Raw genomic sequence first — 14,727 nt, forward strand, 5'->3', positions numbered from 1 at the left:
AATGGATATTTTACTCTACATTTCTACTTTTAATACTTTTATAATGTTATACTTTTCTTATAATAAGAGAATTATAAAAATAATTGAATATTTAATTTTTGCATTCCAGAAATTAGCATTCAGGTTAATCTCCAAAATGTATTTGAGAGATAAATTATTCTAGTATCAAATATGTATAACTTGTGTAATAATCAACATTAAGGAAATATGCATGTAATTACTTTTAACTTGTTAACTTTCCTGTTGCTGATGTGATATGCACAATTTAAAGTAAAAGAATTCAACACGGAAACAAATAGGTGTCACAGTTAAGTTGATGATCTCCAATGTTTTCCAGGATTTCTCAAATGAATACCAAAATGGAAAGTGGAAATGTTTGTATGGTCCACTGTAGTGCATGAAGGAAGGTGATCTGTGGGATAGAACTGAGAAGACAGGGTTGGGAAAATCTCCATTTGCCAGAATTGCCCCAGACCCCGCTGCTGTCCCAAGTGCTAAAGGACTAATAGTTCATCACACTTGAAACATATTGAGAAGCTCTGATTTAAAACATGGGTAAAAAAAATAAGTGAAATGAATGATGATAGATTTCGTGGGAAAATGCGTGTGTGTCTGGGTGACACAGAAAGAGAGAACACTGAAGTGGAATTGGGTGAATGGGGGCTCATAGGAATTCACTTTTCTGTTGTGAAGTTTTGTTACTGTCTAAGTTCGGTTTCAGTAGATAATTATGTTAAGAATGTCACCACCCACACCCTCTCTGCAAATCCTTAAAAAGTACCCTGATCTTCCTTATACAATTAAAAGCAAAGCAAAAGGCAGCCCCTAGTTACTTAGGTAACACATTCACAGGTATATAATCTCTGTTTTCTTTTTTCACTATTCCTTCATAAAGTTGTCTGCAATTAAGACATAGTGTTCAGTTTCATATCTTGTACAGTCATAGATCAGTTTATGGTCCATTGCTCATTAGTTACAGAAATTTATTGGGAGAAAAATGTAAGCTAAGAGTGCTCTAAACGTAGAATGTAATTGCAAGGATATAAACTGACCTTCCTTGAAACAAAGGGAAAAAAATAACAGGACAGAAGTGTTCTTTAAAATGGATAAAAACAGCAGAAAAAAACTGTATCTTATCTGCTTGCTGTTTGTTGTATAATATTAAAAGGGAATAATTATGGTGTCTGAGAACATCAGATTTTAATTTTAAATGGTGTAAGTATAAATGTAATGGCATTTCTCTCTTTCTTTCTCTTTATTTGATTGTTTAATTAAAACCAATTCTTAAAAAAATCTGATGCAGCCTCACAGAAGGGAGGAAATTTATTGACCACTCCTTTCATCAATTTCCTCCAGCATGCAAATTGCTATTCAGGAGTATTTCAGCCTTTTTAACACATGTCGAGTTAGAAAGCTATAGCTGTGGATCTCCTATTATCGTCCAGAATAATCATTTTCAGATGATTTTCTCAGGATGGTGTGCTTCAGCGAGTCTGCATATTTTTCATCTGGTTTTCACTTTTATATACGCTTCAGTTATTAAAAATTATAATAAAATTTTCATACATTCTCAAAAGTGCCTACCAAATATTTACAATTTAGAAACCACTAATACATCATTTCATCAGCACTGAAAAGTATCTTGCCAAGTTTACCTGATTGAATAGGGTTCTGTGATTTCCTCGATGCCATGCAATGAAACAAATCCCCAGGTTTCATTGAAATGTTGAGGTGGTTCTATAGAGTTATATACTGTAACTGTTATCCATAACTTTTAATTCCAAATGCCTGTATTTGCTAAACTAGCTCATGGTTCTTATTGATTAAATTTATAATAACTACATATAAATTTGAATTTATGAAATAAATCCATATGAATAAAATAATTAAAAATTTTTATAGCATAAAAGTTTATGATAGGATTTTTTTATAAAGATTTATTTCTGCAAATAACTACATTCTATGAGTGACGTTGATATTTTGAGGAACACAGATCCTATTGTAATGCAAACTCCCTCTCTGAAAATTTGTAATGGGGAAGTGTGAGAAAGTCTCCAATACAAAACTTACTACTGCAGAAATGTTTTATTATTTGATGTAATAAGAAAGCACTTGCTGCTTGAGCAGGTAGTGGTGCAGTGGATAGAGCATCAGACTGGGATGCGGAAGACCCAGGTTTGAAACCCTTAGGTCGCCGGCTTGAGCATGGGTTCATCTGGTTTTAGCAAGGCTCACCATCTTGAGCCCAAGGTCGCTGGCTTGAGCAAGGGGTCACTCGGTCTGCTGTAGCCCCCTGGTCAAGGCACATATGAGAAAGCAAGCAATGAATAACTAAGGTGCCGCAATGAGGAATTGATGCTTCTCATCTCTCCCTTCCTGTCTGTCTGTCCCTTTCTGTCCATCTCTCTGTCTCTGTCACAAAAAAAGAAGAAGAAAAAGAAGAAGAAAGCACTTGCCTTTGACCTGCGAGGAATGCAGTTGACTGACACCTTCAAGCCACAAGCCACCATGTCTGTGGGGATTCCTGCAACATCTGCATCAAGCCCAAGCTCTCCTCAGGAGGGCTCCAGCCAATGGTTGCTCCCCAGTGGTTGCTCCTGGAGTCTCTTAAATCAGGACCGAGAGGTCCCTATTGGGCTGGGTGAGATGTTGTCAGGTCTGGCCGGTCCTGTTTCCTCTAGTTTTATCCTTCACAGGCATGCTTTCTCCCCTTTAACTTCCAAACTGATATATATTTTATCTGCATCTGTTTCCCTCAAGACATAAACTGCCTCGTTTGGATAAATGTGTATGTGTACATTTTTAAACATTTTATGTTATATCTTTTCATATTTTACCCACTAGAATAAGAGGAAATTTATTAGGAATATAAATATATTCTTTTCTTTTTCTTTACCAGGTGAGAGGAGAGGAGATAGAGAGACAGACTCCTGCATGCGCCCAGACCAGGACCCACCTGACAAACCCCGTCTGGAACTGATGACTTGCGCATCTGGGGCCATGTTTGCAACTGAGCTATTTTCAGCACCTGAGGTGGAGACTTCAGGGAGACATCCTCAGCATCTGGGACTGATCAACTTGAACCAATCAAACCATGGCTGCATAAGGGGAAGAGAGAGAGAGAGAGAGAGAGAGAGAGAGAGAGAGAGAGAGAAGGGAGGGGGGAGGGGTGGAGAAGCAGATGGTCAATTTTCTACCACTGAGTCAATCAGTCAAGACCAATAGAAATTTATCTTAATCAACTCTCTAAGCTAGTAATAGTCACTGTGCTTGGAAATATGAAAATGCTAAAATATAACTTTAAACTTTTTGACATATTTTAACAAAACATATCATAATTCAGTAACCTTATACAATGTTTTTATTACAAAGAAAAATATTTAAAGTTGAGAAGAAATAAACAGCCCTGGCCTGTTGCTTCAGTGGTAGGGCATCATCCCGTCATGGGGAAGTTCTTATTCAATTCCCGATTAGGGCACACAGAAAACGTGACCATCTGCTTCTCCACCCCTTCCTCACCTCCTCTTCTCTTCTTCTCCCACAGCCATGGCTCAGTTGATTCAAGTAAGTTGGCCCTGGGATGCTCAGGATGATTCCATGGCCCTACCTCAGTGCTAAAATAGCTTGGTTGCTGCACAACAGAGCCCTGGTCAGGGTGCATGTGAGAGTCTGTCTCTCTGGCTCTCCACCTTTCACTTAATAATAAAAAAGAAAGAATGAAAATTATTACAACAAACTGTATAATGAGGAATTTAGCTGTGATGAGATAAAAGTGTTAAGTCTTTCATTTTCTTACTTATCTTTAATTTCTATTTATTAATTTAAGATATTCTGGACTTCAAATAGCTTGAAATATCTCATAGTTTCCATACTAGATTGTCTTTCAGTCCAAATGTAGTATTGCTTAGAAAATACCTTTTCTAATATAATCTATATCTCATGATTTCAAACTAAATTAATCAGACATCCATTAGACTAATCTAATTAGACCATGTCCAATTGGTCTAATCTGAAATCTCATCCACATCATAATTATATGCCTATAGTCATATGATTTAGAGAGTAAACTTATCAACTTCTTAATGCTAATTGAGTCTGTGTAGATGGGTAAGCCTCTCTTCTCCAGTTCTTCAGGCTTACTTAAACTTTAACACATTTTACATATAGATTACCTGCTTAGCTGCTGTCATTTTGTGGCTCCTGTGTTACCGTTATCTGGATGCATGCTTTGTTCGTACCCTCTTTCTTACTGTGAGGATATGGTCACAATGATTACTTACATAGTGATTTGTTTTCCACAGTATCAAAATTTTTAAGTTCAAATCCTTGCTTGTGATTATAAGCATAGATATTTCTTGTTTATGTTGATTTTATTAATTTCACTATTTGGTGAAACTCTGGTAGCAAAACAAAAACAAAACCATTTATTAAGATACACTATGAAGAAACCTTCAGTGAATAAAGTTGGTTGAATTTTATAATCTTGAACCATTTCACCTGCTTTCAAGTAGATAAGCATTGTGTACTATCTGAGGCACATTTTGAAAACCAAATATTTTAAAGGCACAAGATACATTACTACATTTAGCAAGCAATTATGATACATATGCCATCAAAAATACTTTTAAAAGACTTTCTTTAGTTCCTTATTCTTTATTCAATGAGAGAAAACTCCCTTAAAGGTTGCAATCTTGTGTTTGCTAAATTGAGTGCTAAAAACTACATATCCATATTCTTTGTTCCAGCATAAAAAGATCTCACTTTTTCCTGTCTGCATGATGTAGTACTTTAGGTAGCTGGCAAAATACACTGCCCATTCAGCAATTATGCAATTCTCTCCTGGTGCAACAAATGTATTCCTTGTGTCTTTATTCTTAGGTTTATTATACTGAGTTAAGAGGATTAATCTGCTGGTGGAACTCTATTATTCTCTACATTAGGTCAGAAGAAGATTAGTTTTACAGAGAAAAAAAATTACAAGGCAAAAGCCACATGTTTGATACTTTATTCTGTTGTTTTAATTAAGCTGGATTCCAGATTATAAGAGTAAATATATTAGGAATGAAATTATTTGGCACTTGGAGTAAGCCTTGATTTCTGGCACTAACTATGTATGTGACCTTAATCACAATATTTAATCTGTACATATAGCCTTGTTTTCTTCATTTGAGTCTCTTGTGTTGTAAATTTTGCCACAACATGGACTCCTATTAAACACATATGAATACTGAAATCTTTACCATCAGAAAAATAACAATATTTTTTCAGCAGGGGATACTGCTTAACATTACTTAATGGAAGTGAGGAAGGGAAATTAACAAATGTTTGTAAGCTTTTATTTATTTGGTCGTTCACTTAATATTGATCACCTACATGAATTAGGAAAAACTCATAAAATTTTAATATGTGCATGTGATTTGACAGAATCATAAGTTAAACATTATCTCATTCTCTCAAACACATGACATCTGTCCACATTTCTCCCAGACCATATTTCTTGTTCATTTCATCTTCATAGTTTCCACTATCATCATACATGTTAAAAACTCTCAAATTTACATCTATGATGCAATCTAAGCTCCTAATGTACAATATGTAGCTAACTTTTTATAAAATATTTCGTACCTTGCTCTATCAGAAAAAAATTATACTCAAAAATATATTTGTGAATTATTTTCCACTGAATTATTGTTTCCACCTATATAATTCCATTCTGATAATGCCACCACTAGCAAACCAAATATTAAACCAAGTTCTTGCAATTACCTCAAACTCTTTTTCTCTAATATTTCCGTATCCAATCATCTCTGATTACTTCTAATGCAATATCTTTCCACATCTTAAATTCTTCCTTTCCTTTTAATATCACATGATGTTTAAGTAGTCTGTCTAATGTCTGACCTCTCAACCTCCAGGATTTCTTCCCCCAATCTCTCTTTACACAGGCACAAAAATGATCTTTCTAAAATGCATAGTCATGCATGTGTTGGGCAAATGAGTTGGTAAAATTTGTAGTTTTTGAGTTTGCTCACTTTTATTGTTACAAAATGGCACTGGGCAGCCACGTGTGTGCTTGCCCTCAGAGCAGAGCAGCAGTTGATTGCAACTTGCAGACTTCCTTACTGCTTGGGAGGGGCCGTTGTTTTGCTAATGTTTGCTGGAGGAAGGGTCTGTGTGGGCCCAGCCAGTTCTGCAGGGAGAGCTAAGAGAATGCAGAGTGCTGGAGAAGAAGCCACGTTTCGCAGAGGGAGAAGAAAGTGTCCAGATGGGGAACCAAAGCTGAGGGGCTTTGGAAGCCCTACTGAAGCTTGTGGGGGCCTTCGATTCTAGGAGGAACCAGAGAAGATTCTCCTGGTTGTTGGACCAGAGAATGTGTCAGGGCTTTGGGAGCCCTGAGTGAAAGGAAATGTTTCCCTGTGTGTTTCCTCTTCTGGCTGATGTGAGACTTCAATAAAGGAATGGCCCACCATTCCTTGGCTCCACTGTTTCTTTACCATCTGCTCGAATCTAGTGAGAACCTGCCTGACCAAGAGGGGGATGGCCACAGGCCATCAGCATGTTTACCCTGTGAAAAGAAATAGCAGAGTTTTACTTGCAACAGTGTCATCTCACCCCTACCTCTACCTTCTTCTATTGCTACCTCCTTCTTCCCTATTGATACTTACTGATACTTAGTATAGCCACATTCAACCACTTACTGTTTCTGAATCTTGTCATTATGTGACTCCACTATGTTGCACCGATTGGTTTAAGTAATCTTTATGTCTTCAACCTTTTAGAATGTTCTATTTGTGCTATGAGCTCCCAAATTAATAATTCCATAAGAAAGATTGCCTGGGTTACACAAATACTTGTTTTCCTTCTTCATGGCCTTTTTCTTTTGCATAATGGTCTCATCTCGTATAGACTAATAGGCTCTGAACAATACACGTCTTATTGTACAAACCTTGCAACACAACAGCAGGAATATCGACTCTGGAGATAGAAATGCATGTATAGGTCGGTATTGTTTCATTTATCTTTGGCAAACTATTTAGCCATCTGTAAAGCCAGGAGCCACCATCAAGGCCATTCACATGCAGGTTCGCATTGGATTCGGACAGTCGGTAAAGAAATGGCGGAGCCAAAAACTGATGGGCCATAGTCTTTAATTCTAGCTTGCACCCGGCGGGCAAGTAAAAATACACACTGGGCTCCAAAACCCAGTCACATTCAGTGCTCACAAAGCCACTGACTTATCCGAGTTTCCTAGAATCAAAGGTTTCTAGCTCACCAGCCTTATTCTCCTCAGTTCCCCATCTCCTTCCTTATCCCAGATACAAACTCTACATAAACCGGCATCTCACTCAGCACTCCACCAACTTGGCTGCTTCTCCTGGCCTCCTCCACGTGGCCTCTCTCTGCTCTCCTCTGCTCTCTCTTCTACTGATAATCTCAGGAACCAAGAGCCGGCAACCTCCTGTTCTGCCCCTATTTTATAGTGTAGCTTCACAACCTCTAATCCAATATACAAAATAGGGAAATCTCCAATACAAAGTCACTTCTCTGAGGCATGATTGGATTGTACCGCCCCACAGCAAAAAGGGTGGGAAAGGCTTAATCCCAAAACCAAGCCTCAGGCTACAACGATTCTCAACACACATTAATATCACCTGGGCAACGGCCTCCATCTTTAACAAAGTGAGCATAATACATTTTATCTGCCCAACACCATCTAAAAATGGAATAATAATTCCTTGGTTTTAAAGAACACAATGTGTCAAAACATATATGTATAGCATTATCTAACTCATGTTCCAGGTTGAGATAAGTGTTTATTAACTTTTTAGTTGCAATAACGTTTACATTTATATTATGGCCTTGATGGAGAGTTGCATTGACAGGGATTTTTCTCTTGATGCAAAGATGAGCAACTCTTTTTATTAAAGGTCTGGTTTTTACTTTAGGTGATTTTTATGTCCAGAACTCTTTTCAATGAACTGGTCTTTGCCTCAAAATAATTAATGCAAAGAAGAAAAACTTTAAAAAGTTTTACAGGACTTCTTTTTTCATCAGTGTTATCCCTGGTTACCAATGGCTTAGGTAATTTTATTTGGGGTATTGCATAAAAGTTTTCTCTAGTGTGTGACAGTATAAATATAATTTTCTAACATTATATGACATAATTATACTAATTTTTTCTTTCTGTCATTTCTAAAATTGAATGCCATTGAAATGTAGAAACACCGTATCCCTGACCATAGTACGAGTTTTGCAAGATTTGCAGATGAGTAAATGAAAAGAGTTCTGTAAAGGCTATAAATGTCCACTAATGTCTAGATTCTGAAAAGCCCTCCGGATGCTGGCTTAACAGCCTCTGTAAAAGGCCAAGATAACCAAGCAGATTCTTTTGCTTTTTTGCTGAGCACTCTCTCCCTAGATTGTTCCAACGATAACCAAAAGCCTGTTTCGCACCTGTAAAACTGATTTGTCTAGGTGTTCACCCCCTCCTCTCTCTTTTTTAGGCCTATAAAACCAAACCTCTAAGTTCATTTGGGGCTGTGAGTTCTTTAGGATGTGAATCCACTTGTGGTCTCTGGCATTAAATTAAAGACTCCTTAATTTGGCTACTTAATTGTGTGGCACATATATATATATGAAGAGAGAGAGAGGGAGAGAGAGAGATAGATATCATGCATGCACACTGATCAGGACTCACCCAACAATCCCCATCTGAGACCGAGGCTTGGAACAACTGAGCTATCTTCAGTGCCTGGGGCCATGGCTTAAACCAATCGAGCCAATGGCAGCGAAAGGGTAAGAGAAAGAGAAGGAGGAAGGAAAGGGGAAGAGAAGCAGACAGCTGTTTCTCTTTTGTGCTCTGACCAGGGATCAAACCTGGGACATCTGTATGCCAGGCTGGTAGTATCCATTGAGCCAACTGACCAGGGCATAAATTGTTTTTTAAAACTCCTTTCTACTGGTTATATTAAATCAAATAAATAATATATATATATTTTTGATAATAGGAACTAGCATGTATACTTAATAAATAATGCATAAAACAACAAAGATTCAACAAATAAAAATTTTACTGCAAACTTGATTCTTCTTTGAGTCTGACAAATTGCAGGTGCTCCAATAAATAAGAGATTAAATGAATAAGTGACTGAGTTAAGTAAAGGAATTAAATCAAAATAGGGCCTGTAAACTGTGATTGTTCATCAGAGTCACCTACAGAACAATTTTCAAGAGCCAATTACTACTTCTAAGTAATGACTTACTGTCAGAAAAAATGGATATAGGGCTATTTTTATTTTGAAAGGTTTATTACATCTTTATACAGCAATGTAAATGCACTTAATGTCACTAAACATTACATTTAAAATGATTAAAAAGATAAAGTATGTATTATGTATATTTTACTACAATAAAAAAAGAAAAAAGTTCTTGATGTTTATTTCTATGGCAGTGATTTTAAAGGTGGAAGGAATATCCTGAGAGAAAAACATGAAAAGTTCCCCTAAAGAGTTGAGAGAGCACATATAGATGAAAAAAATCATGGTGTGCAACAAAATATGAATGTTTTCACTGTATGTTTTCCTTGACCATGACGTAGTGACATAGACTACACTAGCCCTTGTACTGAGTTGATCAACTTTTGTGTCAAATTATTAATCTTTTTGATGCTTATCTTTCCTTACCTTTATTTACCACTCTCAATCTCAAGAGATAACATTGAGTTAAATAATGTCTAAGAGCGCCAGCAACAATCTCAATGTGGGAAATGAATAGTGTCCACACAATATCAATTAATTATGTCTGGATCAGTGCTTCCCATAGTCACTTCAGAATCTTAGTTGGCTTCCCCATAAGTAAATCATGGTGTCCAGACGAATTTAGTCTCTAACATGTGTTTTAACAGAACAATACAGAAATAGCTGAAACATGTCTTTATTGATTTTAGACATTTTTGATATTATTAATTTTCAGAATGTATAGCTATTAAATATGTTTCTTTTGAATTTCCTTCTGCTCTTCCCAAATATGTCCACCAAAGATACATGTAATTGTGTGGTGGTAGTGTTTATGCATACAGTTATATTTAAATCAAGCTATGTAGTTTTCACACACACAAGGATAACATAGAGATGAGTTCTTCTTTAACTTTTGCGTGTGAGAAGCATTCATGTTGCTTGTTAAAAATAAAAGTTTCTAAGCCTTATTCTAAGAGAGAATTTTGTAATTCTGGAGTGGAGGTGAAGATATGCATTTTTAATCACACCGTGATATAAATGATTCAAACAAACTAAAACCAAAGAAATCTTCCCACACTATCTCTGACCTGAGTATATTGATATTAAATTTTGGCAGGTCCATGGAAGAAGAAATATTACTTATTTTTTTTAACATTTTAGTGAGATACTTTTCTTGATTCAATATAAGAGACAGATGAGTAGATGATTTAATAAATAAAATGTCACACTGGTCTATTCTTACTTTTCATAATTACACTAATAAGTGTTTATAGCAAGCATTGTTTGTTCTTTGTAATAGTGTTTTTATGTTCTAGATTAAATTTCTTTAAGTAGTTCTGTTTTAAAGTTATATTTATGAAATCACATTTAGAATAAAAAAAAAAAACAGCCTGGGCTGTGGTGGTGCAGTGGACGGAGTGTCGACCTGGAATGCTGAGGTCGCTGATTCAAAACCCTGGGCTTGCCCAGTCAAGGCACATACAATAAACAAGCAGTGAACAACTAAAAGGAAGCAACTATAAGTTGATACTTCTTGTTACCCCACTCATTTATTTTTTTTTTTAATAATTTTTATTTTTTTTAATGGGGTGACATCAATAAATCAGGATACATATATTCAAAGATAACAAGTCCAGGTTATCTTGTCGTTCAATTATGTTGCATACCCACCACCCAAAGTCAGATTGTCCTCTGTCACCTTCTATCTTGTTTTCTTTGTGCCCCTCCCTACCCCCTATCCCTCTCCCATTCCCCCCTCCCCCCCATAACCACCACACTCTTATCAATGTCTCTTACTTTCTTTAAAATCAATAAATAAAATCTTAAAAAACATATTTCTGAGTACTCAGTATACAGAGGAACTTTAAAAAAAACAGAAAACAAATAAAAACCCATAAAATACGTGATATTAGAGGAAGAAAAAAACATCACTTGTTATAGTAGTATGCTTGTGCATACCTATGTTTATGAGTGTGTGTATATTTATATAAATAAAAATGTAAATGTTCGTTTGTTCAAAATCTTAAATCTCCAAAAGTTCTTCACCAATTGCTTTGAAATTTGGAAATAACGTTGCATTCAAATATGCGCTCTTTTTTATATACCTACTATTATATAGATGTAGATGTCACAGGTGTGACATCTAAAAACATGCTTTTTTTGAAGAACAGTGCCATCTGTTGAACGTAAAAGCAACACACTCTATACTTAATATTTTATGATTCCATTTCAATGTTTCTGATTTACGATCCATTTATGTGCAGCCAGACTTGAGGATGCACAGTTGCGAGCACGGCAGTCGCATTCTGCAGCTTCAGATCTGCTTCGTTGTCAACAGAATGAACACGGCAGGCTGAGAGTGGCTAATAGACTCAACGAGAAACAGCAGATCAGTGCCAAACACGACTCCATGCTCAGCAATCATGCGGTCACAATCGCCTTGCATTCCTGTACAGTCCAGCTGATGATTATAGTTTGACCCTGCATGTTCTCATTGGCACTATGACTGAAGTGTGTCCTTATTGCAAGGCTCTGAAATTTAATGGAGAAATAAAAGGAATGTGTTGTGCCACCGGAAAAATTAAACTGCCTCAACTTGGAGAACCACCAGAGCCATTAAAAACTTTGCTTTCCGGATATACTGCTGAATCAAAGCATTTCCTATCTAACATCAGGAAATAGAACTCATGCTTCCAAGTGACGTTGTTCGGTGCAGAAATTGTAACAGCTCAATTCATGCCAACTTTCAAAGTGAAAGGATAAATGTATCATAAAGTCGGCTCCCTGCTTTCGTTCCCAGATAGTCAACATAAATTCCTACAAATGTATTTCATCGGTGATGACAATGATGAATTGAATGTATGCTGCGGAATTTCTACCGGCATAAAAAGGTCCATTGTTTCCCAACTGCAAGAGCTTCTACATGAAAAAAAAACAAAAACAATTTAGTGCATTTGTTCAAAACAGCAGTTGACATGATGCCATCTGATACACACAAGATTGTTATTCATGCTGACAAAATGGCTGCTGGAGGACATGTGCAAAGATTCAATGCTCCAACTATAGCTGAAGTGACAATTGTTCAGTTGGAGATCAATTCCAACCTAGAGATATTGTTCTTCATCAAAGAAACAATCAATTGACAAAAGTTGCAGAAACTCATTGATGCTAGGATGCCCTGCAATATCCAATCATTTTGGGGATGGTGCCGATGGATGTCACTTCAATGTTAAGATGATAAATCCAGTCAGTGGTGAAGAAACAAATATGAAATGCAGCACAATGAACTATTATTCATACTGATTAATGATTCGAGAGAATGAAGACAATCACATTTTGAAATGCCATCAATTGTTTCACCAATGCATTGTAGATATGTATGCAAAAATCAAAACAGAGCATCTGATATTCATCCATTTGAATCAGACGAAGCTTCGCTCTGAAGAATACATTCATTTGCAAGATGCAGTTGTAAATGACGGTAATACAACTAACGTTGGAAGACTAATGATTTTGCTGTCTTCATATACAGGCAGTCCACGTCATATGCATGAGTATGCTCAAGATGCAATTGCATATGTTCATCACTATGGGCGTCCAGACCTATTCATTACATTCACATGCAATCCAGCTTGGGATGATATACAGCAGATCTTACTTCCTGGCCTTTCGCTGGTGAATAGGCATGACGTCACAACACGTGTTTTCAGAGAGAAGCTGAAATCGCTGATGGATTTCATGGTAAAACATGAAGTGTTTGGGTCTGTGCGTTGTAAAAAATTAATGAGCAATGTCACAGAAGCAACAATCTTGACAGGACCTTTCAAAGGTGAAGATGTCCCCATCCCTTGCATTCCTATGATTCCAACGGATATGCCATTTCAATTTAAGAGATTGTAATTCCCAATTTGATTGGCATTTGCAATCGCCATCAACAAGGCTCAGGGCCAATCTTTAGAATTGTGCTCTTTAGATCTACACACAGATTGTTTTTCACACGGAAAATTATATGTTGTGTGTTCTAGAATCGTCAAACCAGACAATCTCTATATCTGCACAGAAAATGGAACAACAAAAAATATTGTATACCCACAAGCATTGTGAAATTAAATATATTAGAAACGTGCTCTTTCTCTTTTCTTTCTTTTCCATTTAACCAGACTGAGCCATAGCAACGCATGGCCAGGTACAGCTAATTAATATATAAAATTCCACTTAAATTACTGACCATAATGAAAAAAAAATTACTACCGTTGTATTTTTCTAATGTTGCTAATATTTTTAAAAAATTTATTTATTGTTTACGATAAAATGTTCCTTTTGAAATCCAGTGTTTCTATGCTTTCCTACACTTACATAGAAGCTGTTAAAACCAAACCACATCAGTTATAAATATTTATAAAGAAAAATCACATCATGATTTTAAAACCACATGTCACTTTTTCGCTACTCTCTAGTTGTGATTAATATGAACTAAGTGGAAGCTGCCATTTTCCTGATTCCTCAATTTAATTATTTATGATGAGATGTGAGCGGAGATCGAGATATGCTCTTAAAAGTAATTCCTTTCAGAGGGTGCTCATGTCTTGACTTAGATTATGTGTAATTCACCCCAACTCGGCTTCATCTTTTCTTAACTGTTTTTTTCTGCTGATTATAAAATTATATCTAAAGTAGTTCTTCTTCAAAAGACTGTGACCAATCAAGAGTACTCATTGTGTATCCATTCAAAATGTTAGACTTACAGAGAATAATGAAGACCAACTTAGGGCACCTATTTGTAAGTCAACAGGCTAAATTCCTTATGCTTTGAAATCAGATGAGACTTTTAAGTGAGATGAGTTGATAAAATATTAAACTGAAGGATTGGCAGCAGGAACTCATTCTTCTTTACTTGCTTTTTTAATTTCTTTTATCCTTTCATAACTGCCCTTGCCTTTGAAAAGCAGAAAACTGAGTTAAACCCTCAGACTGATTCTTAAATTAATGGAGAAATCTTCCCCTCCTGTTTCTCCCATTATTGTAAACTTACCTTAGAGGCCCATGCTGAGGTACACCCTGATTCAATGGGACTAAACCATGAAATAGAAAGGCATAGTCACCTAGGTTCTCCTGCAAACAGGAAAATTAACCAGCAGTGCCCTGGGAGAGCGAAATCAGATCCCAAATACTGCTGAAAACAAACAAATGACTAAAAAAGAACACAGCAGTATTTGGGAAAATTAGCTCTTGCCTGCTCTTCCTTATTGATACTTCTTCAACTTTTTATTTTCTTCACTTTGCTCCTTGGTTAAATAATGAATTATCTTTGATGATGTACTTCTTTATCAAAGCACTTTATCCAAGTGGTGACTATATCAATACCTCTTAAGAACCATGATTTTTTTTTCTTTTTTTCTTTTTTTTATTTCTGAAGCCGGAAACGGGGAGAGACAGTCAGACAGATTCCCGCATGCGCCCGACCGGGATCCACCCAGCACGCCCACCAGGG

This window comes from Saccopteryx bilineata, chromosome 8 (assembly GCF_036850765.1).
Source record: "Saccopteryx bilineata isolate mSacBil1 chromosome 8, mSacBil1_pri_phased_curated, whole genome shotgun sequence".
Classification (NCBI taxonomy): domain Eukaryota; kingdom Metazoa; phylum Chordata; class Mammalia; order Chiroptera; family Emballonuridae; genus Saccopteryx; species Saccopteryx bilineata.